This window comes from Oryzias latipes, chromosome 9 (genome assembly GCF_002234675.1).
Source record: "Oryzias latipes chromosome 9, ASM223467v1".
NCBI classification, from domain to species: Eukaryota; Metazoa; Chordata; class Actinopteri; order Beloniformes; family Adrianichthyidae; genus Oryzias; species Oryzias latipes.
In genome coordinates this window covers 15,732,926-15,758,510 of record NC_019867.2, presented here as the reverse complement: position 1 = coordinate 15,758,510, position 25,585 = coordinate 15,732,926, and the positions used below count along the sequence as shown (strand labels likewise).

The window sequence follows — 25,585 nt, the reverse complement described above, 5'->3', positions numbered from 1 at the left end:
ATCTTTCTGTGGTGGCCTTGTTTGCCACAAAGAAAGTTTCTCCTACTACCGGTACAGCTGTCTCTCCCCATTTCTTTTTAGTTCATTCATTCCACCTTGAGCTATGACTTACCTATTTTTTTTTAAGTTTTCAATGTGTACGTATTGCCTATTGATAGCAATTTATGGGCAAAGTGGGTGAGCCCATCTGGGGGCATCAGGTGGCTACAGGTATCATTCTATCTTTCGCCAGAGGACATGTGTGTGTCTGTGTAAAGGTTAGAAAAAGGCTCTGCCTTGCCCTGGTCTTGTAATAGTAACTCTGCAAGCAACGCACACACAAGCATTTGCACATCTCCAAGCGGGAAGGTCCCAGCACATCCCACAGCTCAGATCAATGCACTTGACACCTTCAAAGGCGGGTGTGGGGCCTGGACTTGCTCTGGGGTTAAACCTCTTTTAAATAGCCTCCCGCGGGAAGGCAGCTGTCAATAACCCACCATAATTACTGGGGCCAGGCCGCCAAGGGCTCGGCTGCACGGGCCAAATTAAAAATTGATCAGAAGGAGAGAAAACATTACTTTATGGTGGTATTCCCCTGTCCTAACAACACTGCTGCTGCTGTATGTGAAATTACGTCAGCTGACATCCAAGGTAGACACCAGGAGACGTATTTATCTGTCCAACGTCTTTTCATTCAATTGAGTAATCAAGTAATATTGCTGTTGCTTAAATAAAATGCTTATAAAGGCTTTCATGGTCTGCCTTCATGTTGTGAGTGTGGTTGTTCTTACTGCACAAGAATGTAGCTGATTGTTATGTGCTTCAGGTAATCATACATCATCCCCTATCTGTGTAGTTTATGCACACCTTGCAGCAATTTATTGATTGTAGTGTCATTGAGTTTGTCTTGGCATGGGAGGGGGAGGGGGACTGTATTTGTTAGTTTGAGAATGATATGAAGAAGAGATGTTCATCCTCAGGCCAGGAAAATACAGAGGCTATTGTTTCACGAGACATTGATGAATAGGCAGAAGGGTTCACAACTGATAAAAATGGTTTCATTTGGTTTTTAATCATTATTTCTGTAAGTTTTTGTCTGTGTATTTGCTTGGAAAACGCTTTTTTATAAATTGTGATTTAGCTTAATATCCATTAGCAGTTGGCATTCGGAACCCAGAAACACCAGCTATATGATTCAAACTATATACAAGACTGAAAATTCTAATTCTTGGAAAAACGATATGTTAACGCGTAAAAGACCGGTTTATATTTGTAGAATTGAACTAAATCAAACATTTTCTCTTAAACACAATTGGATTTCCATAACTCCACAACACAACTGTGGTTTCAATCTTATTTTTGTAAATGATTATGTTTAGTTCTTCCTAATGCATACACACAGAACACTTCCTATTATGTTGAATCTTAACCAGAAAAATGTCTACTTTAAAAAATATACTTTTACAATAGCACTGACTTAAAAAAAGATTTTTTTTATATTTACTGTATATTGCATGAGCTCAGATTTTAGTAGACATTTTGTTCTATGCAAGTTAAAAATACATTTTTGTTCAGTTACAGGACATATAGCGAAATAAATCAAGAGGACTTATTATGCCCGTGCTAAGTCTTTACAGGATTTGTCAAGGTTTTAAGCTAGATGTCATGTATTTATATGTTTTACTAGTATGTCAGATGTCAGAGAATAGCATGTTTTTTGTTATCAAAAGGAAAAGAACCCCAGACTTGTCTTAGATACAGGAGGAGGTGGACCCTCAAACACGCATGCTACTTTGTCTCTCAAAGCAAGATAAAAAATAAAATAAAAATGGAAAGACGACAAAGGAAAAACGAGAGAACACGATGGATAACTATTAAGTTCATACCCATTAGCCCTCGTGTGATAATTGACTATTTCTATTGAAATGAACAAATTATAGCATCAAAAAGGCCTTGTTTCTATGTGTAAGTGTCTGTTTGTGTGTGTGTGTAGTGGGTAGTAGGTCATTTGCAGCTGCAGGCCCTGTTTGTGTGTCCCAATGGGAAGGTCTTGTTTAGTCTCTCTGCCAGAGGGCCCCAGGCACTGTGTGGAAGATACCTCTTTGCTCTCTCATTGGGAACATTTTCTACGGCCCATATGCACATACTCGCACACAAAAACACCTCAATAAACCTTTGAACCAGCCCCCCAATGCCTCCTTACTTTCTTTTTGAATATGCATTGACCTCTGCATATGCATTAGATAATTATGCAGACAATTTTTTAATCCTGCTCTACATTTAGCATTTTGTTTCTCTTTGCCAGCACATTCACTAAGGTTAAAAGTGCCAAATGTTGAATTCTACGCTGATAAATAAATTATTTTAACAGAAGTATTGAGCAGGCAGGTGAACCTCTACTCAAACCCAAAGTAGGATGCTTCTACACAACTAAATACTGCAAAACTTTAAAAGGTATAGTTGAAAGTAGTTGTAAAATCTTCAGCACATGTGTCATGCTCCCGGGCAGCATGCACAGCACTTTGATCGATGAGAGGAAACTTAGTGTTTAAATAGAGGTTAGCAGGGTTTTAGAGGTACATTAGGGTTACAGGTAAACATCAGCTTTTCTCTTTTATTTATTAGTTACTACTGACCCCGAGGGTTAGAAATAAATAGGAAGTTGCATTGGTACTCTGGTTTTCTTTCTAAACAAATGTATATTTGGAGAAAATAATTTTATTTATTAATTTGGACCTGAGCCAGGAAAAACTTTTCCCAATGGTCAATTTGTCATGTACAAATGATTACTGCTTTGTTTTTGTTAAGTCAGAGTCTTATTGGTTCTTTTTCTGCACACTGATATGACCGGGGATTAAACAGGAAATTGTAACTTTAGTAACAAAACCTGCTTTTGAGATTGATATTGTTCTGCAACTTTGTGGATGTAGAACTTACCAATGACACTAACATGGTCTGTTTTTCTTCATGGCCCAAACTATTTTAATTATCCCACATTTGTGATTGCACGAACCTGTGACTTAGATCAATTTTAGGGGTTTAAAGTTTTCTGTAAAATAAAAAAAGGGAAATTTTAAAAATCTTATATGATAAGACACTTTTTCTTGTATTTTATAGTAATCGTGTACATTTATGGTATCACTGTCTAAAGAGGAAAAAAAGTACACAACTGCAAGCAAAAGTAGCACAACAACATTTTCCAATATTGCTGTCATATTATTCAGCTATGAGAACCAACAAATCTGTTACACACTCTCCTTAAATCTTGTCTAGTTTTATACAAATAGCGACTTTTTTAACTTTATTTTTTAGGAAAGCAAAGGTAAAAAAAAAGTGACAGTCATTCAAGTGTTGAAGTTTTTCGTTAATGTCAGTCATAAAACAGTCAGAAAGTCTCTGACTCTCCCTTTTGCATGGTTCTGTGCCCCAAAAAAATGCTGACATCAGTATCTGAACTGCCTTACTGCACAGCAAGCAATTTAATTCACAATTGTCTTAGTCATTGAGTGTCCATTTTTTTCCCTCTGTCCTCATTTTCATCACCACATTATGTGTTTGGTTTGCCTTGCCTGCTCTTTATCTGCTGTTGTTGGAGCTCATGATATGTGTTATTATCCCACTGTATACTGACAGCTAATATCTTAAGCCCCTCTGGAACACACTACGCTAGGCTTGGCTGACTTGTTTGCACTAACGTCAAGTTTTAATGGTTAGCGGGCGGTTACCATATGCCACCGTGCTGCTCTCGCCCCCAATGTCAGTCAAACGAATGTCATCCAACACTCACAAAGCAGCACCACTGAGGAAAGCAGTGTTAAAACAAAAACACGTACACAAAGTCAAACACACAGCTGTGAAAGAGAAAGCTCACCATCTTTTAATAAGGTTTCATGTAACATTAAATAAGAAATAGTCCTTTGAACTTCTTATGTACAACCTCGGGTGGAGAACAAAACATCACATACATAGAAAAAAGTTTAGTTGTTGTCCTCATGGTAGAGGATAATTCAACATAATTAAGCATTGAAACATAGCACAGCATCTCATTTTTGCAGTGCAGAATTCGACTCCAATGTTTTCCTTGTAAATTAATTCTCTAGATGAATAACAGTTATTAACTTTATTAACAATAATAATTAGTTTGAAAAATGACATGCCTCTGTTATGGCCTCATGGTGAACTCTTAGGATAAACTTATTTTTTTTTGCCTTATTATATTGTTTGCTGAAGTGGTTACGGTACTCTCATTTCCAATGGGGCATGTGTTTGTAAAGGCCTCTGTCCTTGGAGCGTTTCAAATGGGGGTTTAAGGAACACAAATTTGTAATAAAAATAAAAATTAAAAATAAGCATTTAGTTCTGATCATTTTGAAACATACTTTTCCTTCTTTGTTTAGATTTTGCCTTTTTTACCGCCTGAAATGTTTTTAACCTTTGACTTTGATGTTTAAACTTTACCAAAAAATTGCACACGGCTAATCCAGAGGAGTAAATAATATATATATAAAGTTATATAAGTTAAAATTACGTTTTTTTTTTAGGCGCAGTTTTTGGCTTGCCTTTTTTAGTGGTTGTTGAAATAATTGGTCAACAAGCCATAACACGCTGCACGTTCTGCATTCCTTTTTTGTTATGCTATGTTCACAACAAGCATGTGATGCGCATTCAAGAACGCGCTAAACGTGCGTGTTTACCATTTGGTGTTCACACTGGACTGACACTACCTGATACTAACTCATATACCTGCAGTTGGAAGAGACGTCACGAGACGTCACTACACAACCCAAGTTTCTGATTTGTCAAAGTTCAGCTAGTTTAACTTTCAGTGGCCATATGTTTTGTATGTAGAGCCAGACGGTCTTAAAAACTTGTGTAGCGACACGTAGACACAAGAGGTTTGAACGCTGAAGCCCAAAATGTGCACACACTGGCTTTTTTACTCAGACTTTTCATTAGAAGTGATTGCTTGAACACGCGTTGTCAAGGCGTGTGTGAACGTTGCTTTAGAGTTGGTTAGGTGCACTCCAGTATCAAATTCCCCTGTTCTTTGAAGAAATGTCTTCAACCCTAAGACTTAGATTCTCACTATTAATCCCAACAAAGGGTAAAAGGTTGGAGGCAACACAAAATTCAGAAATGATGTTGAAAGACTTTTTCCTCCCCCCCTTTGTCCAATAGTATGCCTGCACTCAATTTCAAGTTTAAAGAATTTATTTATTTATTTCACCTTAAGTCAAACCAAATAAAACTGCTGGTGCAAACAATTATAGAAATATGCCCACAGTTTTTATTTAAACTGTAAGCCTAAATGCTCTGTTGTCAGCAGATTAATGGGAAGAAATTCATGTCTTCATAGGGTCCCAAGATAAATACCAGCTCTTCTAGATAGCCATTTGTTGCTTTCATCTTGACATTTACACACTTGCATGAATTGAGGCTTTTTGGTGATTTTGCTATCACCAGAGAACAGGGTATCTGTAAATGCAAATGTAGCTCCTGGATAAAATGGTCTACACTTAACCAAGTAAAGGGTACCATTTCTCTTTCTTGTTTTTTTTTCTCCCATTTTTCTTACCTGTATGGATTTATTTTGTGATTTAGTTATTTATTTATTTATGTATTTTTACGGGTGGTGCTGTGTTTCGTTCAAAGAAGCAATGTGGCCTCTGCAACTTTCTCCTTATTTCAACCCTGTTAGAAGTAGTCATCTTCCCTTCTTCCTGCGAATTCATTTATTTTTTTGATGTTTTTTTTTTATGCTTTATTTCGTGCTGCTTACCTTTCAGCTTGCTTGTGCCTTTGCATTATCCAAACTTGCCATAAGTAGCTTTTGGAATCATTTTGCTGTTGGCCTTTGACAGATCAGAGTGGCAGTGTGTGACCATGGAGGATTGGGTCATTTCGGCATTTTACTTGGCCTTTCTGTTTCATTTTATATCTCCTTTACTTCTCACTCCCTCTACCCCGCTCTGTTTTCCCTGCTCTGTGTCTAAATTTAACATTAGTTAAACTGCTGAGCAGCAGAGGCAGCAGCAGCAGCAGCAGCGATGGGCAATGATAAAGAAGTAACATTATAGTAACAGCAACATGACATGGTTCTGTACAACCCCGGGGAACGACAAGAGGGAAAGACGCTATAATCCATTTTAATTTCACTGATAGGATTGTACTGCAGAAGAGTAAGGAGGAGGCGAGAGTGAGATGTCTCAGACCAGAGACTGCTCTCTAGCAGACTGCAATGTCTTATGGTGACCTAGTTGCAACCTCTTTGAAGTCCACAGGCTGATTGTGCTCAATAGGCTGCAGAAGAGATTTGCCGCATACATCTTTTTTCAGGCTGGTAGAGGAGGGGCAAAGAAAAGCAGGACGTGTGTGTTGTGATACATGTTAGTTTGATTGTGTTCTCAACACCTGTAATGTGTGTGGTTGTATTGTATATTCACGTGTGCATGTATTTGCATGTGGCGTTTATGCCTTTTGGAATGTATAGTTGAATTTTCAGGCCAAACTTAGCCTCTATACTTTAGCCCAGAACATTAGGAGACAGTGGTGCATTGTCAAGAGACCTGACCTAGAATAGACCAATCAGTCTACATTCAACCCCCTTTCTGCCCTCTCCTGCGATCACCATGCTGCCAGTGTCGCTATCTATACCATGTGTGTGAGTGTGACAGTGACCCAGATCAGTCACTGGTGTTGCCAAGCTTGCCCCTGGTGAGTCTATGGATGTTACAGCACAACATCCTCAAATGTGTGTGTTCCGTTCAAATGCAGCTGTAAATTTCGGTGTTATTGGCAGTTGCAGAGAAATTAGACACCTTTTTCTCTGTTTTGTGTCCTTGATTGCTAAACAAGTGGATTGTTTTGGAGTGTTTGCATATTTCTGCCAGAAGGTGTTGTTTTTTAATTCGCAAACACTAACGGGTTTATCTGCTCAACACAATTGTGTTTTTGCAAAAAAATGAGACATTATGAGAATGGGAAACTTATGGAAAACACACACACACACACACACCATGGCTACATACTTGACTGCTTCAGTTAGTTTTGGTCTTGCACCCCATCATTCATCTGAGTGTGCGTTTTCCTATGTCCTCTCTACTGGATGCCTGTGTGTGTGTGTACTCAGACTCTGTTGGGGACATGCTTAACCTTTTTTTCTTTTGCAAACCAAAAAGGCACTAAAAACATTTGCCTTTTTCTTCAAGTTAGGCTTCAATTAAAAACTATCTACTTGACTTTTTTCGTTTTGTTTCTTTTAGGCATCTTTTTTTCTTTCTCTTTTCTCCTTTACTTTCTTTTTGACATTAGCCTGGGGGCCTTGCAGAGCCTCATCAACCCTTTGCCTTGACTAGATTGCATACAGGTACCCTCTGTGACTATTTCTAATGACTTAATTAGCTTCAGAGAGCAACGGGTTGGTGAGCCTTCTCTTCTCCTTATTCCTCCTTTTTTTGGTCAAACTTCACAAAGAAAGATAATGATTGAGCCTATGCGACATATTTTGTGTTATGTTATGTGGCATCACTTTTTAGGTCATGCTCTGGCTTCTGCAGCCACCTAATAAATACCTTGCAGAATTATACAACACCCTGGAGCAGGGGGGTCAAACTCATTTTGGTTCGGGAGTCACATTCAACCCATCTGATCTCAAGTGGGCCGGATCAGTTACAAAAAAGCAAAATCACATATGGTCAGCTTGTTATCTTTAGCTTTGTTTTGTTTTGTTTTTTGTTATTTTTCTTAGTTGGAAAAAAATGCCTCAACCAACATGGTAGCCTAATCACTTCTAATTACACATTCATTTATTCACAGAGGCCAATGGATCTCAAATAAAATGCATTTCACTTAAAAAGAATGGTTCGTTCAATTTTATACATTTTACATCTGACAGTGAAGCAATCCAAATAATAAACTTAAGAGAGGCTACAGGAAAAAAATGAAACACCCTGCCTAAAATGTAAATGTGCAAATCAACGAAACATTAAACTTACCGGTAATTAAACTTGCAAACATTTGTGAACAGAACAAGAATTTGGAGTTACCCTCCCTTTCTCTCCTGAAACTTCACCCAGCCATCAATATCAGGATTCAAATCCTGTGCAGCAGCACATTTCACTGTCATTCACGTGTGCAAAACACAATGAAATGTCCAAGAATCTTTTCCTGGTTGGCTGCCTGACGGTGTCCTTCTTCCTGACCTTCCTGACCAGACTGACATCACGTGACTAGTTCACTCCAACTTTGTCCAGCGTAGTAACTACACAGCCGACTATGTCATCAACTGTTGTGCCCATCATAGGAACCAACACAAGAAACTCAGCCGTGACACTCTCTTCAACACCTCTAATAAATATGCACAGTTGTATACATCTGTGATGTTGGGGCTTTCATCAATAGCGACCAAAAATGCAATAAATGACTGGATTCCTTTATTTGGCCCCCCCAAGTCTCCTCAGAGATGTTGTATCTGCAATAGTAATCCTTGACAGACTGATGTTGGCAAAGGTCGACTGCTTTTTGGGGCACAAGACTTCTTCAGCCTTTATGAAGTATGCATTTTTTCACAAGTTTGGATGTTTGCACCAACGTCTTTGCAGGTAGCTGCTCCATCACTGTCGTCACGGCTGCAGTAAATGCACAGCAATGCACGCAGTTTTGCATTCAGCTCTGTGAACAAATACAACTTTGTCCATTTTTCGTGGAAAGCTCGGCAATCCACTTAAACCTTTACTTTTTGACAGCAATTTGGTAGTTCGGGTTTCACTGCTGATCATTCTTATAGCAAAAGAACAGCGGTGAGGCTCGCGGGGAACCAAACTGCATCTTACGTGCAGAGATGAGCTGTTTCACCTGTTTTGCTTTTCCTTTGCTCCTCCTAGTGGCGGAATTGCACATTTTGGTTATTTCTTTAAAGAAAACATAACTCTCCACAGGAATGGACAAGAAATGTTTTTTTTTACAAAAACGCCCTTAAAGTTTTTACTTTTCATGAGTGGGCCGGATTCAACAATCTGGTGGGCTAGATATGGGCCGCATGTCGTACACTCCTGCTCTAGAGCCTTGCCTTCCTCCTTTATTTTTATCATCTTTTTGCATTCTTTAAGTCTAGGTGCAATTTTGCTGTTATTGTTCATAGTTTACAACTTTAAACTAATGTTTCACCCAAAGAAAGGTGTGAAATTTGGATTGCTTTCTGCTACGTTTTTAATTTTACATTTCTTTTGGAAGTTTAGGCAAGAACTTGCTTTAGTTGCACCCTTGTTTTTGTGTTTCTTATATTGATGTCAGCGACAGAACCATTAAAGCTCCATGACATTAAAATATATATTTTAACAATGCAGCAATGCATGTTACTGTTTCAGTACTAGTAAAATGTTCGTCCTTTTTTGAACATTGTGTGAAATTGGTTCAAGTGTCAAGGACTTTAAAGTTAAAAGGGACATTCTCTTTACAGCTTAAATGCAATGCGGTGCATGATGAAAAGATATTACTGGAAGGATGTGAACACTTATGGTCATCAATGACTAAATGAGTTCTCCAACCCCTTAGGGTGCCAACAGGATCTCAGGGGGCTTAAGAGAGCAACATGCCTGTTAACTTCTGGCTCTCTGTTCTAGCTAGCTAGCTTGCTAGCTTCAGGCATGTGTTAAAAACCTGGGTCCGCTAAATTAAGTTTGGCTGTGTGCAAAGCCTATGGCAATGTGCACATGCCCACATGACAGCAAGTGAACTCACAGACACTTGAAGTAAGGCAGTGTGCGCACACACAGACACGTGCACACATAGACACACACACACTTCTATTACCCAGTCTTAATTGGCCACCTTCCGTCTTTTTCCCTTCCTCTCTTGTTTTCTCTTGGAGAGGCCTACAGGCCTTTTGGTACGCTGGCATACAGCAGCAGCAGACTTTGGGCACATGAGCAGGGACGGGGGCATGAAAATTGAGAAGGGAGAACCAATACAGACGGGTTCTGGGATGAGTTTGAGAGCAGAGCTGCTAGATGAAGGAAGGTAATTTATATATTGATATTTTTGTGTGTGTACGGAAAGTACTTGTGTGGATTTTGCCAACTTATGTTCAAGTGAAAGCCACATTCAGAAGGTAGAGTAGGAGAAGCCCCTCTCATTTTCCTCCAGCTGAGGAGTTGTCATGTGCTGTCAGCCAGCTTGTTCTCCATGTGCCTGTCACAGCTCTGGATAGGAGCAGTGGGTCCCTGCATTCTGCCAATTGGTGAACTGTGTGTGATTGTGAGGGAATTTGTGTGCGCATGTGCTTGTGTTGCCCTCAAAGCACTTTGTTGATTCTGCTCTGCTGTGTCAGTGACACGTTGAGCAGGTTTGGTGGGAGTCCCTTGGTTTCCTTCGTGCTGTGTTTACTCCATCTGTTTACTCCCCGAAAGAACACTCTCAAATCTATTACCTTTCTTTCCCTCTCTCTCTTTCCCCCTCTGTTTTTCCACTGTCTGTCGATCTCTCTTATTTACTCCTGACTTCTCTTGACTGTTCGTTTCAAATCAGTAGTTGTGATGTAGTCAGGTGGTTTGCCAGTCGACAGCCAGCTATCGTCTCTCCCTCAGCAGGAGGCAGGATTGAGTACCTCTGCAGTCATCCTGCCACTATCGTTTCCCCCCAAGAACAAAACAAACACATTCCTTTTTACATTTTTGATTGTTAAAACATGTTTGAGGGATAAAATCAGGGATTTTGAACCGAAGATGTTTAAAATCTACCCATATAATGGTATAGGCGATGTTAGTGATACAATGTCATTTTGTGTCTGATGGTTGATGCTGTTGACCAATAGACCAATGTTTTTTTCTGCACAAAACATTTCTGAGCAAATCATAGCATAGACTTTCAGAAGCTGATGCTTCAGCAATAAATCAATTGTCTACATCCTTAAGTCCCCTCTGCCAAGATGCTAAACTCGCGCCAAATAAATCGAGTAAAACAAATGAATATGAACATTCTTTGAGAAGACATTTCTAAAGGTATATACTCTCTTTTAAATGAAACAAAGTTGTCAATTTTGTGTCAAAATTTGGCTAATTGGATTCAAATTCAGAGTGCATAAAATAAGTGTTATAATTTTGCAATAATCCTTGACTTTTCTTTCCCACACTCTATCACCTGTGAAACGACTTCATTAAGCTGTATGCTCATTATGCAATCTGCTGTACGCTTTTAAAAGGCCAGTCCTGAGTCTGCCTGTGATGCTATGAAATGATAGTTTACATACTCAATGCCAAGGGCACCATCAAGGGCTCATGAATGAAAGATAAAAAAGAAAGTAGTGGAGCGGGAAAAGAAGAGAGAACAAGCTTTTTTTTTCTTTCTTTCTCTTCATCCCTGTGACCGGTTAATTATTCTGCTACACTACCAAGCTTCAGCTTCAACTGCAGCGACAGGGTTCAATAGTTCAGCCTTCTACCACTGAGTTACAACAGTGGTAAACCTGGATTACCTGCTCTACTGAGTACCAAACCCCAATAAAACAAGAACCTGTCTCGTTCAGCAACCCAGAAATCAAATCGGCCCACACAGCCAGGCAGGTGTATGCATTTAAAAGCACTGGTTCTGAAGGGAAGTATCTCAGTTTTCATAACAATATCTGTGTATTAGGTCCCAAATTCTTTATCTGTATGAGAACTCAAGCTTACAGACATCTAGCAGGGGAAATACCCCCCAAAATTTCCAGCATTAAAATAAAATGTCTTTCTTTTGTTATCATTTAGTTAGGCTTGTCAAAGATTTAACTTATTTAAACATTCTGTTTCAAACATTTATTGGAGACGAAACTACATTATTTTAGTAATATGTTCAGTTTGCATTCACTTTTGTTTATTAGAATGTATCTGCATAGGGCTGAAAAGAAAAGATGCTATTCTTTCATAGCTTTAAACATTTTATTTGGATTATTAAACCCCTATTGGCAATTACAGTATATGCATATGTAAATGTGCGTTCGTTTAAGTTGTTTTAAGGTTATGGATGGCTGTTGAGCACAACCACAGTCATTAATAGTTCATTTAAAATAAAATAAAAAATGTATTTGTTTGGAGCTAAGTTTTAGACGTGGGAGTCTAAAAATGTTAAATATAAAAACGGTTCCTTTCTAATAAAAAATTGCCAAAATCAACATTTTGTTATGGTGTTTTTATTAATAAAAAAATAAATAAATAAAACTTAGACTTTTGTGATATACATACCTTTAAAAATTTTACTGAGCTGCAGTTTGGAGGATTTGGTCATTTAATCTAAATCTGTATAAAATAATTCCTTAACCGCCCTGGTTATGTGCCAGTTGCACCAGCGCTGGCTTCCTGTTACTGGCAAAGCAACAGAAGAGCAGAGGGTCAATTTGGGTAATGAAGTTGTCAGAGGCGTGTAGCTCCGAGACTGATAGGAGGGTCCTGCCAGGCAGCCAATAGTGAGGCTGCGGCTATGATCAGCCGACCATGATGGAAGACCACCCAGCGCAGTGAGCGCTGAGACCTGACACAGCCCCCCAAATCAAGCTGCCCCTCTAATACACTGGCAGTTTGAGAGATGCTGCAGCTGAGAATGTGCACACATTCACAGCAGTATGCATGAGGACTGCAAAACGTGGCTTCATTCATATCTGTAACCATTTACTCCCTCAGCAAACTTTACAGCTCTTCCTCCCTCTTTTGATGCCACTCTCCTCCATTTCCTCCATGTCATGTTTTACCCTTCATTGCACCTCTTTACTAAAGGTATCTCATTATTTAACCACTTCTCTTGCATGCTTCAAGTTAGCCTCCCGCATGAGCTCACTGCTCATCCTTTCACTCGGCTGCTTCCCTGTTTGTCCTCCGTCTCCACTCTTCTGCTCTCTCCTCTGCTCTCTGCTCTGCCCAGAATCCTTATTTGATATTCAAGAATGCTGCAGTGAAACTGCAATAACCTACATAACCATATTTCAATCTCTTATTCATATTTTCCTATTATTTTCCTTTGCAAATTTTTTTTCTTTTACAAATATCAACCATTTTCTTTTTTAAGGACCTGCAAAATTCCCCGACATCTTAATGTCTTTTTAAAATTCATAATAAATGCATCTATTATTTTAAATGTAATATATTTCTTACATGTTTTTCTTCATAGATCCTTACAATCATTTCTGTCAGTTTGATGACAATTTCTGCCTATTTTACCTGTAGCTGAGGATATTTAGAAAACTTGTGATGTCAAAACTGGTCTCTCCATATCATAGGGTAATTTAGGTCTCTCTCCGACTTCCATTGTATTTAAACTTCCTGACGTGTACTTTTGCTGCTTTAAAAAAAAGAAAAACGTGTGCATACGTTTAAGAAGCTGAGTGCAAAGCCGGGGTATGTCCCGCTGACTTCTGACTGAACTTCTCTTGCACTGATAGAGATAAAAACAGGAAGAGGAGGCCACGGGAGGATAACTAAGTTTGTGTGTGTGTGTGGGTGTGTGTGTGTGTGTGTGTGTACAGAGATCGTGGATTGTGTGCGTACATTGCTGGTGGATAGTGTTTGTGCTGCAGACTGTGTGACGCACAAAGATGTTCACGTCAGGTTTGTGTTTTGCAGTGTGTGGCTTTGCCGGATAATAGATTGATTGCTGGTAGGGATACCCAATTTCAAGAATTCTGGGAAAATTCTGTCCTTTTTATGATCTCAGTGGCAGACCCGGATGATTGTCATTTATTGGAAACATTTATTGGAAACAAATGCTCTTAGATATCCTTTTATTTTTCTTTGTTGTCTTACTTCTTTAAAAAAAAAAATCTGATCTGTTGTCATTTAACCGTTTCGACTCTAATGTCTTTGGTCATTTTTGCTTAAAAAGAGTAAGCATTGTGGGTTTTTTTTTAGGTTTATTTTAACAATACTGATTCAGTTGTAAAGAAAATCAATCAAAAATCCACTGAGTGTGCTTTTGTGTGTCCCCATTAAATTAAACCTGATTAAAAAGCCTGTCCACCTTACTTGGGACAAAATACACCCATTTCCATGCCTATGTTTGTCCATGTGAGGGATTAATAATACACTAAAGACTCCTACAGATGTGGTGAACTTATATATTCATGCCTAACTTTGCAGCAAATTCTTCAAGTTTGTTAAATGAGATGGTTGTAGCAGCAAAGGCAGGAGCAGCGGGATTTCTTTAAAACCCACAAAGGTGTTACAAAACAGAAAAGAAAGGATTGTTTTGTGCACATTTAGAAAAGGCACATCTTTTTAAAAGGTAAAGTGTTCACCTTTTGAAAGTTTGCGGTACAGAAAAGAAAACTAGGACAGCGTACTTGTTCTATCGATGGCACACGGCATTTCTCTCTGTACTGAATAATCATGATCCTGAACTGATGGGATACCGCTTCAAATAGAGCCTTGGAGCATGCATGAACTGCGGATGAACTGGAACCTGCATATGAACTAAGACAGTAGCCCTGCCCAGCTGCCTTCCCCGCTCCACAGCTGAGTAATCCTTAAAACTCCACTGATGCTGATATCAGTATAAGTACTTGTGTAGGGCTGGAGGAGGAAAGGGAGCTTAAATGTTCCAGCCACAAATACAATCTTTTTTTTGTTGTACTGATTGTGATTCAGTTAAATGTAATAATTCCACTCTGTGAGCTTTTGTCTGTGTTTTTATGTGATGACCAGACAGGCACAAAAGGGCAAAAGTGTCGAGCAGATGTTTGCTCCTGGCTTCGGTTCTCATTTTGAAATAAAAAGGCTTTGTAGAACTGATAATATTTTTCTCTTTTATTGCCTTTCTTCATGTATTTACTCTTTCTAATGTCACTGACTTCATGTAATTTGTATAAGACTTTTATCATTTCCTGCCTCAGGTCTTCCTTTTCTTATACCTGTGTTCTAATAAATAATTTTAAACTTGTACAACAGATAAACTGTTATTTGGGGATTGTTGTACCACATTAGGCAGACAGGTGGCAGTGTACTGTCAGGCTATCAACACTCCTTGAATCCTCAATTGCTGAGGATCTGTCTGCCTTTTTATCTGCCTGTTTAATGTTCAGTGCCATATATCTGTATTTAATTGATCACATTTATTATGTTTTGGCTTCCTATTTTGTATTCTAATTTTCATAATCCAGTCACACTGCTTCCAAGAGTCATCTTCTCTCAAAGTACTTCTTAAGAAATCCACCCTTTGCTTTTTCAGGTGTTTTTCTATACTCAAATGCAGATATGTTTAGGCTGACCTGTTGCATTTGTTTGCACATTTTTCCTGTATCAAATTAAGGATCAGTGAAAGAGCTTATGGATCAGACACTGGGCTCGTCATTAAAATACACCTGAGATGCACAGTTGAATAATTAACAATCGAGTTTTAGGCTTTTAAATATACCTGTCTTCTGCTTTTATGTATGGATATTTTATGTCACCTTAGCTGGAACTAAATCATGTAAGCTGGCCTCATATGGGTGTCTGTGTTTTAGAAGTTAGTATTTTCTATATTTTAATGCACATTTTTTTATTTAAATTTGCAGTTGTTATTGTGCCTGCTTGTTTCTCCTAAATTTATCCCATAAATGTCTTTAAAAAAAAAATCAAACAGCTACCTTTTTTCCACTGTGGTGTGCAGTATTGTAGAGAGCCTTGTGTATATTTGATACGTGCTTGTTTCCCAGCTTTCTGTGATGTCTTTGAACCAGGCTTGTGCCCTCTTTCTCCTCATTCCTCCCCCTTCTTTCATTATTCCCGTTCCCACACCTGAGAGTTGAGCGTCTGCCGTGCCCAGCTTTACCACATGTTTGCAGGGTCAGCCAGAGTGTCTGGGTGAGCGCCAGCCCTCTGAGACCGAGGGCCAGGGCAGGCCAACGTTTGGTGTGACCAGCAGTGAGACCTGGCGAGGCAAAAGCTGGAGGCGGGGGCGGAGCTGTGGCGCTTGTATCCTGCAGATTAGAGCAATACATCATCTATACACACAGGATGGGCTTTTCAACACACCACTAACCTGACCATGACTCCTTGAACTAGGGAAGTGTGTGTGTGCTACACACTTTTGTGTGTCGGATAAAGCCGTACGCACGTTTCTTTTTTTTCTCTGATTGGTAAAGACAGTATGAACTTTTCACCCTGCCTTCTCTTGTGATCTGACTAAAACTGCATTCCATATAAAAACTCGTGCCTCTTCCACCTGTGTGATCATGAGTGTATGCAGCTGTGCCTGTATATTGGCTAATAGCAGTGCAGCGAAAGGCCAGTGGACTGTGGATCACATCTCCTGCATGCATTTAATTGCCCCGCAGTCAATTCAAAGTCACCTTAACTAACCTTTTTAGTTGCAGGTGAATGTGCCGCAGCCAAGTGTGACTGAATGACACGACTCATTGTGGAACATTTTATGCTTGATTTTTAGCTTTTATTTGCTATCATGGATTATCGTCACAATATAGTTTTTATTTTTCTGAAGTATTATTATTTTTTACTGTTTTAGTACAGTTGTTCTTGTCAGTAGTTCCTCTTTGTCTGCGTGGTCCTCCAAGTAAATGAGGCCTAATGTTTGGAGCATATTTATCAGGCGGTGCGCGTGCACACGTCTGTGCTTGTGCGTGCTCAGTCTTTAGCAGTGTGCCTCATCTCAAGCTCCTTATTCTTGGATAATTGTGCTGCAAGTCCTCAGCCTCCCCTTTAGCCTGAAAACCAAGCTCATTGCAGCCCCCAAAGAGCCCCCCACAAGGCAGAGAAAAAAATCCCAAGTTGTCCTTGTGCATAAAAGTAGATTGTACTCTCCAACACCTTTTCAAATTAATATTTGTGATGGGCGCCATTCTGCTAGCCCCAGTTTCTGTTCCCCGCCTTTGTTCCTGCGTTTGATGTAATGGAGGCAAGGACAAAGAGGAGAGCAGGCAGAGTGTGTGAAAATGGTAGTTAAGTGGGCTTAAGGGCTCCTTCAGTACCTCCTGAAAGGCCTGGACCCTGAATAGGACCCTCGCACTGCTAAGCTGTAGTGCAGTAAACAAGACAGGTCCAGCACAAAGGTGCGTCTCAAATGAGCACAGACACCCTCGTCCTCTTTTTCCTCGCCCCAGCCTCCTCCCACCCGACTCTGACATATGGCCAATCCCAAGATCTGGCTGAGTCCTCACTCATCCCCTCCCTGTTATTACCCCATATTTTCTTTGCACTCCTTCATATCTTTTCTCTTGTTCTTTAGTGTTTCTCTCTCTTCTGGTGTATGTGTGTTGTTTGTGTTTTGTTTTAGCATTCCTTGCTGGACAGCTTTCTCCCTCTAGCCAGTCTCGTCCCCAGTGCTTGGGCGGTTCAGCTCCTTTGTTTGGTTAATTGCAATGAGTATAATGTACTAGTCTCTCGAAGGTCCATGGAAGACAATTAGACAATCCCAAGAATTTAATGAGACACCACCAGCCCCAATCCCCCATCCTCTGCTTTGAGAAACACTCTGCTCTCCATTGGCACTGACTGTGATGTACTAAGGAGGGGGTTGTGATGCAGGTCGCCTGTCTGTGTGTTTACCAGATTGTTCATCTGCTATCAAAGAACTCACTTGAGAGAAAACACCCAGAGACATGAAACGCAATGCAAAAGCCCAGAAGAAAATATTCTGTTGAGTTTTGAATTCAATATTTATATAGCTCATTTTCAGGCCTCCTACACTATGGGGTTTTCATCTGAAGAACTAACCTTGTTGGACAGGAAAGACATCCCGGGAATATCCATGTAATTATTAAGACTGATTATTATGTTCATACAGTAAAAGAAAAGGGGAATTGACCGTGTCATCTCAGGGAGGAAAAGCGATTTCTGGGGGCCATGGGTGATGGACAAAACCCTGGGTGGCCTTTTAAAGAGTTCTCCCAATTCTTGTCTTACACTGTCTCTTTCTTTTTATATCTTTTCTGTTTTAAATTCCATTATCAATTTTAATGCCACTCTATGGATTATAACAAGATAAAGTCTGCCTTAAAACAGAAAAAAATGTCCATAAGTGATTTATTATATCTCTCTTCACCTCAAGTTGAGATTAATTAATAATATCCCTTTGCTTTTGTCAAGTACTCGTAATTCATAACCTTAGAACCTGCACTTGTAAAACGTCATAATGTAAGACGTCTTTTTTTCCCCTCACATTTCTTTTGTTGTCTACCACTTTCCACTATTCTTCTCTCGTTGTCATTCCTCTGCTTTTTTTTCCTCCGGCTAATCACGGTGTTACAACAAAAGACGGGGCTCCATTATTTTCACGTGTCCGTCCCAGAAGAAAGGAAATGAGAACGGGACAGAGGGTGGCCATGGCCTGACACCGCACTATTAATCTTCCAGTAAAGCCTTGTCAGGCAGAAACGGACACAAATGGATCACTCCCATTAACTGGGAGAGTGTAGGTAAGGGCTTTAACAAGCATTTACCAGAGTCCATTTTCTCACTAATGAAGAGGGGGAATACGCGACCTCCCAGCCAAACCTGCCAGACCACACTTAAAGGTCTGGATGAAGGAGAAAAGAAGGGAGGAAAGAGAATAAAATGAGGTTAGAAGATGTGAGCATGTATGAAAATCTGTGCTCTTTGTGTTGACATGTTGCATCAAGCATGATAAAAGGTTAAGGTTGGGGTCACCTTACTATTCCCTCTTCCTGGATGTCCCATGACAGAGGCTTTCCTGTGCCATTGGACAGTCAGCTTCTAGACTGAGAGAATAGTTGGTCGACTGGTGGAATTGGGTTTATATTTTGGCCACTATGAGGAGGAAAAACAGAAGAATCCGATTTTCTTCTGAACCACTGAGCTGGGATGTGACCACAGTTTGCCTTTATACTCTTCCCAGTTTTGTTGTGTATATTCACACACATTGGCATGTATTGTTGCATTCTTTGATTCCCAGTCTCTAGAGTCAGGCAGAGGGACAGTACTGTAGTCATCTCCTCCTGCACATTTGCATTTATGCGCCATGTTTTAAACATGTGTCTGACATCCTCTCAAGCTGTCATGCCTATAGAAAGAGTTCGGTCCAGACAGACCTGAAACCTGTTCCCACTGTGGCATGGCTCTCAGGGATCACACCCATACTCCCAAAGGGGGGAGGGGGGGTTGCATCAATGAGTTACCAAAAGAGACTTTCACATTGAATTTCTAATGTATGATGTCCTCCCTCCCTTGACAAAAGTTGGATGGACGAGTGATGGTTTTGAAAAGCATCATGGTAATAAGAGATGTGCAGGAAATGCATAATAGATAAAGCTGTGGTTCTGCAGCGCAATTCATCATTCCCACTTCACATGTCACAGTTTTCTACTTTGTCAATAAACTTGCGACCAAATAATAAAAAAAAGTAGTGTCGTTAAAGGTCCAGTATATGTCTTTTTAGTCTTTGTGTTTCATATCCGGTTCTTACCTCCATGCTCACTACGACTACATCTTAAACTTTAAATGGATCAGATGTCCATCTAAATGTCGTATAGGCATCGATATCACAAGACGTGTGCATTTGCTTGTTGTTTTCGTCTGTGTCAAGTGGCTGTTAACAATAAGACCAGTTTCCTCACTACAGCACACGAGTGGAACTGTTGTCATTAAAGAGATAGCAGCACATGCTGACCCAAGTGATACCAGAGACTGAGCAAGCCAGTGAGAGGAAGACAGGCCCGTTTGTCTGTTATCACAGTCTTTGTTGTCCACAGGCTCCCAGGGGAAAATATGAGATGAGAATGTAGACTTCACCTTCCGTCTCCCAGACACCCAAGCGTCCCGTCTTTCCTAGAACTCTTACTCCACAGCAACCATTGCTTCCCACCCCCACCCCCCCACACCCCAAACATTTTTAATTATATCTGCTCCCAAGTAGTGCGGCTCAGTAACCAAGGAGCTGACATTGATGCATGTGCTGATAAATCCGCAAACACTGGAAACAAGATTAACAAAGATTTTGAGGAAAGGGTGACAGCTAATTTTGCGCAATGGTCGGTGCCTCATTCAAGAGTGATGTTTTTGATAGAGCAAGCCACGCCTGAGAATTCATGCTTGACGCAGGAGAGGGGCTGAAACATAGCACTTCTAGTTTCGCGGCATTTGCACTTTTTAAATTGTTTTCTTAAACCTTTTTTCCTTATTCTCTGGTTCTCTGTCAATGTCGCCCATCACAGGTGCTGCACAACTTATTTCTGTCTTTCCAATTCATGCTAAACGTGTTATTTTACATTATTGCAACTTGTAACACGTTTAGTCAAAGCAATTGTTCAGGTTTCTCGGCCTGCCACAATCACTATGATCTAATCAGCAGTGTGCGGCGTGGTTGGTGTCATGCCACTCCAGGCCCATGGTCCGGAGTCTTAAGTCACTCTCAATCCACTGAGAAACTGATACACACTCCTCCGAGAGAGATATCAGTGTTCCTCATCATCTACACGCACTCACACACACTACGACACAGAATGAGATAACAATCATACTTCCACAGCTGACTCCCTATTTTCTCATCGAAGGAGCCACCCCATCAAGTCTCTTTCTATTCTCTTTCTTCCTTCTCCAGCCAATTTCACTTCTATACAGTTGAAACATCCTGCAGATTTCTTTTTCCAAGCCCTCCTTTTTCCTCCTCTTTCTTTTCTCTTTTCTTTCTTACAACCGATGTGATGTCTCCCTTCTCAGAATTGCTCTCCTGTCTTCATCGGTAGGCAGCTGACAGCTTCTTTCTTTTCTCTTTGTCAATTTCTCCTTCTCTCTCACCGTGTCTCTCTTGTTCTCTTTTTCATCTGCCTCCCACCTCTCCATCTGCTTTCGCTTTTGTTTGCCTGGCCCCTCTCCCATCCTAACTAAAAAATGAGGAATGCAGTGTGACCCTGACCTCTATCGGCCCTGCAACCACCTCCGACCCTTCCAGGTGACCTCCGGTCCCTGTTTTGACAGCTTGATTAATTACCCAGTGTTATGATTTATGAGAAAAGCTGTATGTAAAAGTAATAGACAACAGGTGGTCTTAAAAAAGTTGTAGATTTGAAAGGGCTTTTAGTGCAGCTTCTGGGGTTGGTGGGTTTTTTGTTTGAGAAAGATCTGTAAATCTTCCGTCATCGTTTGCTTTCTTTTTAGAGGCTTATCAGGTTAATAAGAAAGGTACCTATTCCTCCACACAAGGCTTTTGTGGTTGCCAAAGCATGGATTCCTCCACATGTATCTGGCTGTACAGCGAGAGGATGAAGGGGATTACAACATGCAGCTCCATGTGTGTGCTGTGAAGCATGAACCCAGCCATGTGGTAATGACACAATGGCAAATGTGATTCAAAACACATACACATGCGCAGGCACACACGCACACATATGCTAAATCTTCTTCCACCTCTTCCCTAGGTCGCACGCTGTGAAAATAAGCAGAGTAAATAGCAGGACAGAACAGTCACAGTGTTTACCCTTCACACCTCAAACACAGTTTGTGATTGGCTGTAGCAACCTCCCCTGACTCACAGACCTGTGCTGGACCCCAACTCAGACAGGGGTCAGATTGTCGGACAGTGGGAGTGTGTCTGGATGACAATGTTGGCGTGTGTGCTGAAACTGTCCTCCTTCAGTTTGGTGCTTGTCTTAACCTGTAGACATCTCAAAGTGCATAGAACGCATTTGCTTGAAGGCAACAGTTTTGCTTGTTATCTTTTCAGATCTAACATGACAGTCGCGGCAAGTGACGTTGGCAGGACCACCAACTCTTTCTGTCTTTTCTTAAGTCATAATTAAAGGGCAGAGGTGATGACCTTTGGTTCATCAAGACCAAGCTACTCTTGAGATGTTCAGGAGACATAATGACATAGCCATATTATATAGATGTTACCATCAACATTTTATTTTTTACTTATTCTTTCTTTTATAATTTAACATTACTTCGTCTTAGTTTACTCTGACATTAATGTACATACATGTTCCTAGTTTTTTTCCCTATGGTAATATCAATGCGGTTTGTATATATTCATACATACATGCATCTGTTAGTGACCTTGGCTGGCTCAATCTTTACATATGAGCACACTTTCTGCATCTACACCTCAAGTGTGTGTTTGTGTGCATCTATGCAACAAGTAACTGTCCAGATGGCAAAGAAAAAAATCATTTGACAGCTTTCTTTAGGAACTCAGACGATGTTTTTTTTTTTACTTCAGTCAAATTGAATGACAGATCCACTTCTCAGTGCTCTTCAGTATTTTTAACATATATCAAAGTGAATTTCTAACCATTATTCAGGATGCTTCAGTTAATTTTTCTCATTGATATATTTATATCTATCATTTTTTAATAGAAATTGTTTATTTTTAGCAGAAGAAAACTTCCTTTCTAAGGCTTTTTTTTTAAATCTATTTTTTAACCGATTGCTTCAGTATTAATGGCCTTCAGGACAGAACTGCTTCAGGGACACCTCCACTCTTCCCATCAACTCTCTGTTTGTAGCCTCTCTGCCCTTCCGTCTTTGCTCACCTCTCCCCTGATTTATACATTAAATAGTTATGCGGGAGGACAGGGAGGCACCTATCATTCCATGATCTATCTCTCTCTGTGCCCTCATTAAAAATACATGTGTATGCTTAGGGGAGACAATATAGAATATATAAATCAAAATGCTAACGGCATCAATGTTAGCCTGCTTTATTTATTTCCCGATAGCTTTCCCTCTGTGAGCCGAGGACTTTTCTGACTAACTGTATTTCCTTTCCTTTGGCAGCCACATGTTGGAGTCTTTAATATTAAATCATGTTAAGAAAAAAAGTTATTTTGATAAAAGAAAAACAGAAGGCTGAAGTAGTTTTTGTTCAATCATTCGAGGGTAATTTTTTTCACAAGGTTTAAGAGGAAAAGTGTAAAGTTGTACCATCAAACCTTCAGGAAAATTCAAATGTTTAGATGTCCCCAAGTCCTCAAAAAGTCAGTGGACATTTACAGTTTCTATTAAATGCAATACCTGTCTGTTAATGGAAAAAAAAATCAAGTTGACAAATGCCTTGTATAACATTTACCTCCCCAATCAATAGCTGCGAGGATTTACACCTGGACGATGATTAATTCTACATCCACCCCCAATCTTGTAGCCTCCCACCCCCAGCTGCACACCTTCCTCCGTGCAGAGGAAGCAGAGCTCCACACCTCTTCTGCTTGCGTTTTAATGTGTGCATTCATGTAGCAATGTTTACCTCAACATTCAGATTCTCGATGAAGCATTGATCACAGATAGATGAACAAATTCGCAGGTGTTAGGTGTGGGAAATAACTCACATGCAAACTAGCTTTGACATTTACTCCACAATGTCGGTGTAAGTGTTTTTCGAGCTTTACTTTGGCTAATGTGCTGAAAAAAAGTCTGGTTGAGAGAAGTGAATCGCAAAAGGAGAAGTAGAAGGTGAAACGAAGGGAAAGAAATGTAAATGCGTGCTTGAAAAGAAGCTGAGGCATGAGGGATCAGCATCAGTACTATTCTCTTCACTTCCTCCACCCTGCTGCTCCACTTTGAACTCATTTATAAATATTCAGTTCCACATATAAACATTATCCAAATGAGCTCAGGCATCAAGGTTAAAAACTCTCTCATTACAGACACAACAACTTGAAAACTCTGACCTAAACTACTTTTGCTCATTAAAAACGAGAAAAAAAGATTAGCATTACCAGAGGGTTTCTTATTTGACTTTTTTTTAACATTTTTTTAACTTTGGCCAAATGTGCATTATGACTGCATTAGTTCCACCAAACGTCTTTGAACTTGAAATGAAAAGTTTAATTTGGGGAAGTTTGTTTGTGTGTGCACTCTTTATTAGACGAAACCCCAGTGCAGGATGGTGATGTACTCTAACTGGAGACTGCAGATGAGCGCCGGCTTGTTTTCATTTCCTAGTGAAAACATTTATGTTGGCTGTGTTGTCAATTCCTTAAATGTACACGGGTTGTGGGGTTAGGCAGGGAATGTCAGTGCTGGCCTTTGAGTCCACAGTGAACTGTGTTTAAGCTAGTTATTGCTGCAATTTTTGTTTTGTTTTTTCTTGTAAAATCCTATTTCATAACACTTTGTCCTTTTTACAAGTGCCTTACATACCCCTCTACTGTTAGTTATGAGGAGGATCATTGATTTTCGCTCACAGGTTGATGACAGTCCTGTCTCATCTGCTCGGCTGTTTCCTACAAGATTCATACGTCCGTTCATAACCCATGTGTTGCAGTCGGCCTTCTTTCTTCCACTTCTCTGTGTGTAACGGAGCTGTGTTTGGCGGTTATGGGGGGTCTCAGACTAACGCTGTTAAAATAAGAAAAGGGGCTAGCGTGACTTAATCTGACATTACTGTGCAAAGTGTGTGGTATCTCAGCATCAGGGAGACAGGCGTAGGGGAAAGAGAAGGATGCAGAAAAGAGGGGAATCTAGTGGATAAAGGGGCCCTGCATGCAAAGTTAGCTCACATAGAGGCAGAGACAGACAAGGTCACACAGAGCGGGGTGGCCCTGACAGAGCGGGAAAGCCAACAAGAGTGCACTCCTTATTATAGTATTTACCTTCTCCTTTTAGCTTCTTCATGCCTCTTTATAGAATTTAACGGTGTTTTAACTGTATTCCTCTTTTCTTCCTAGACATTATGTAGAATTGGGTTTGCTTTTCTTTACCTTTTTCCTGGCGGTTTACACTTCTGTTTGTACCTGAAGCAGCTCTTTAAGTGGCTGGAATCTGGAGTTTCTCTTTTGCAACTCAGCTGATCCTTTCTGAATTGGCAGGTGGATTCACCTGCAGCAAAGAAAGAAAAATAAAATCTGATTTCCTCATCTTAACATCCTCCCGACATGAAAACACAAACCCACTTGGGAGCCGCTTTCATAAATTACAACATCACGTCAGCTCTTGGGTTGGAAATTAGAAATGTGGTGTGAAAATGAACACGTATGTCTTTCTATGTTACAGACAATACATACAACTTCCAATTCACCCGAGCATGGTATCCACTTTCCTCACTGCACCCACCCATGACCGCTATCAACAGTGCTTTGTACCTGTCAAGTGCTGTCCTTTTCCTTGTGCCCAGAGCCCTGCTTCACCACATGAGAGCTCTCACATCAAAGCTTCATGGAGTTCCACACGCATAGATGAAACACCCTCTCATTCTAGCCGCCTCTGTCCCCACTCCTGCACATTAGACACATTTCGTCCTGTTACAGCAGCTCTGGTAATAGAGGCGCTGCTGTCTTAAACAGACGTCTTGTTTACTACCGCTTGCAGATGTGTCTTCACCCGCATACACAGACTCTGTTCTCTATCTATGACAGACCCCTAAGAGAAAGATTGTTTTAGTAGATTTACAACCTTCGTTGTAGACCGTAGGACTTGTTACCGCCATGAGACTGCGATGCCAGGACAGCACATTTACAGATCGCAAAACTGAATGTTTCGATTAAAGGTGTAAATAGTTATCTTCTTTAATGCCTTGAAAATTGGGTGGAAACTTTTGAGATTTTAGAACTTTCCAGGTATTATTTGGAAAACGAGACGAGCCGGGGTTTCCGTAGCAGCGGCAGCTTTTGTCATGATATCTGGTGTTGGACAGCCCGACAAAAGAGAGCTAAGGAGCGTCCAGTGCAGGGTGATGAGGGTCGGGGTGCCCCCCT

The 25,585-nt window shown here is 40.3% G+C and overlaps 1 protein-coding gene across 3 annotated transcripts in view; it reads left to right on the top strand.

Moving 5' to 3' along the window:
* Positions 1 to 25,585, top strand: part of fam172a (family with sequence similarity 172 member A) — a 143,737-nt gene that overhangs the window by 29,968 nt on the left and 88,184 nt on the right. The window lies entirely within an intron of this gene.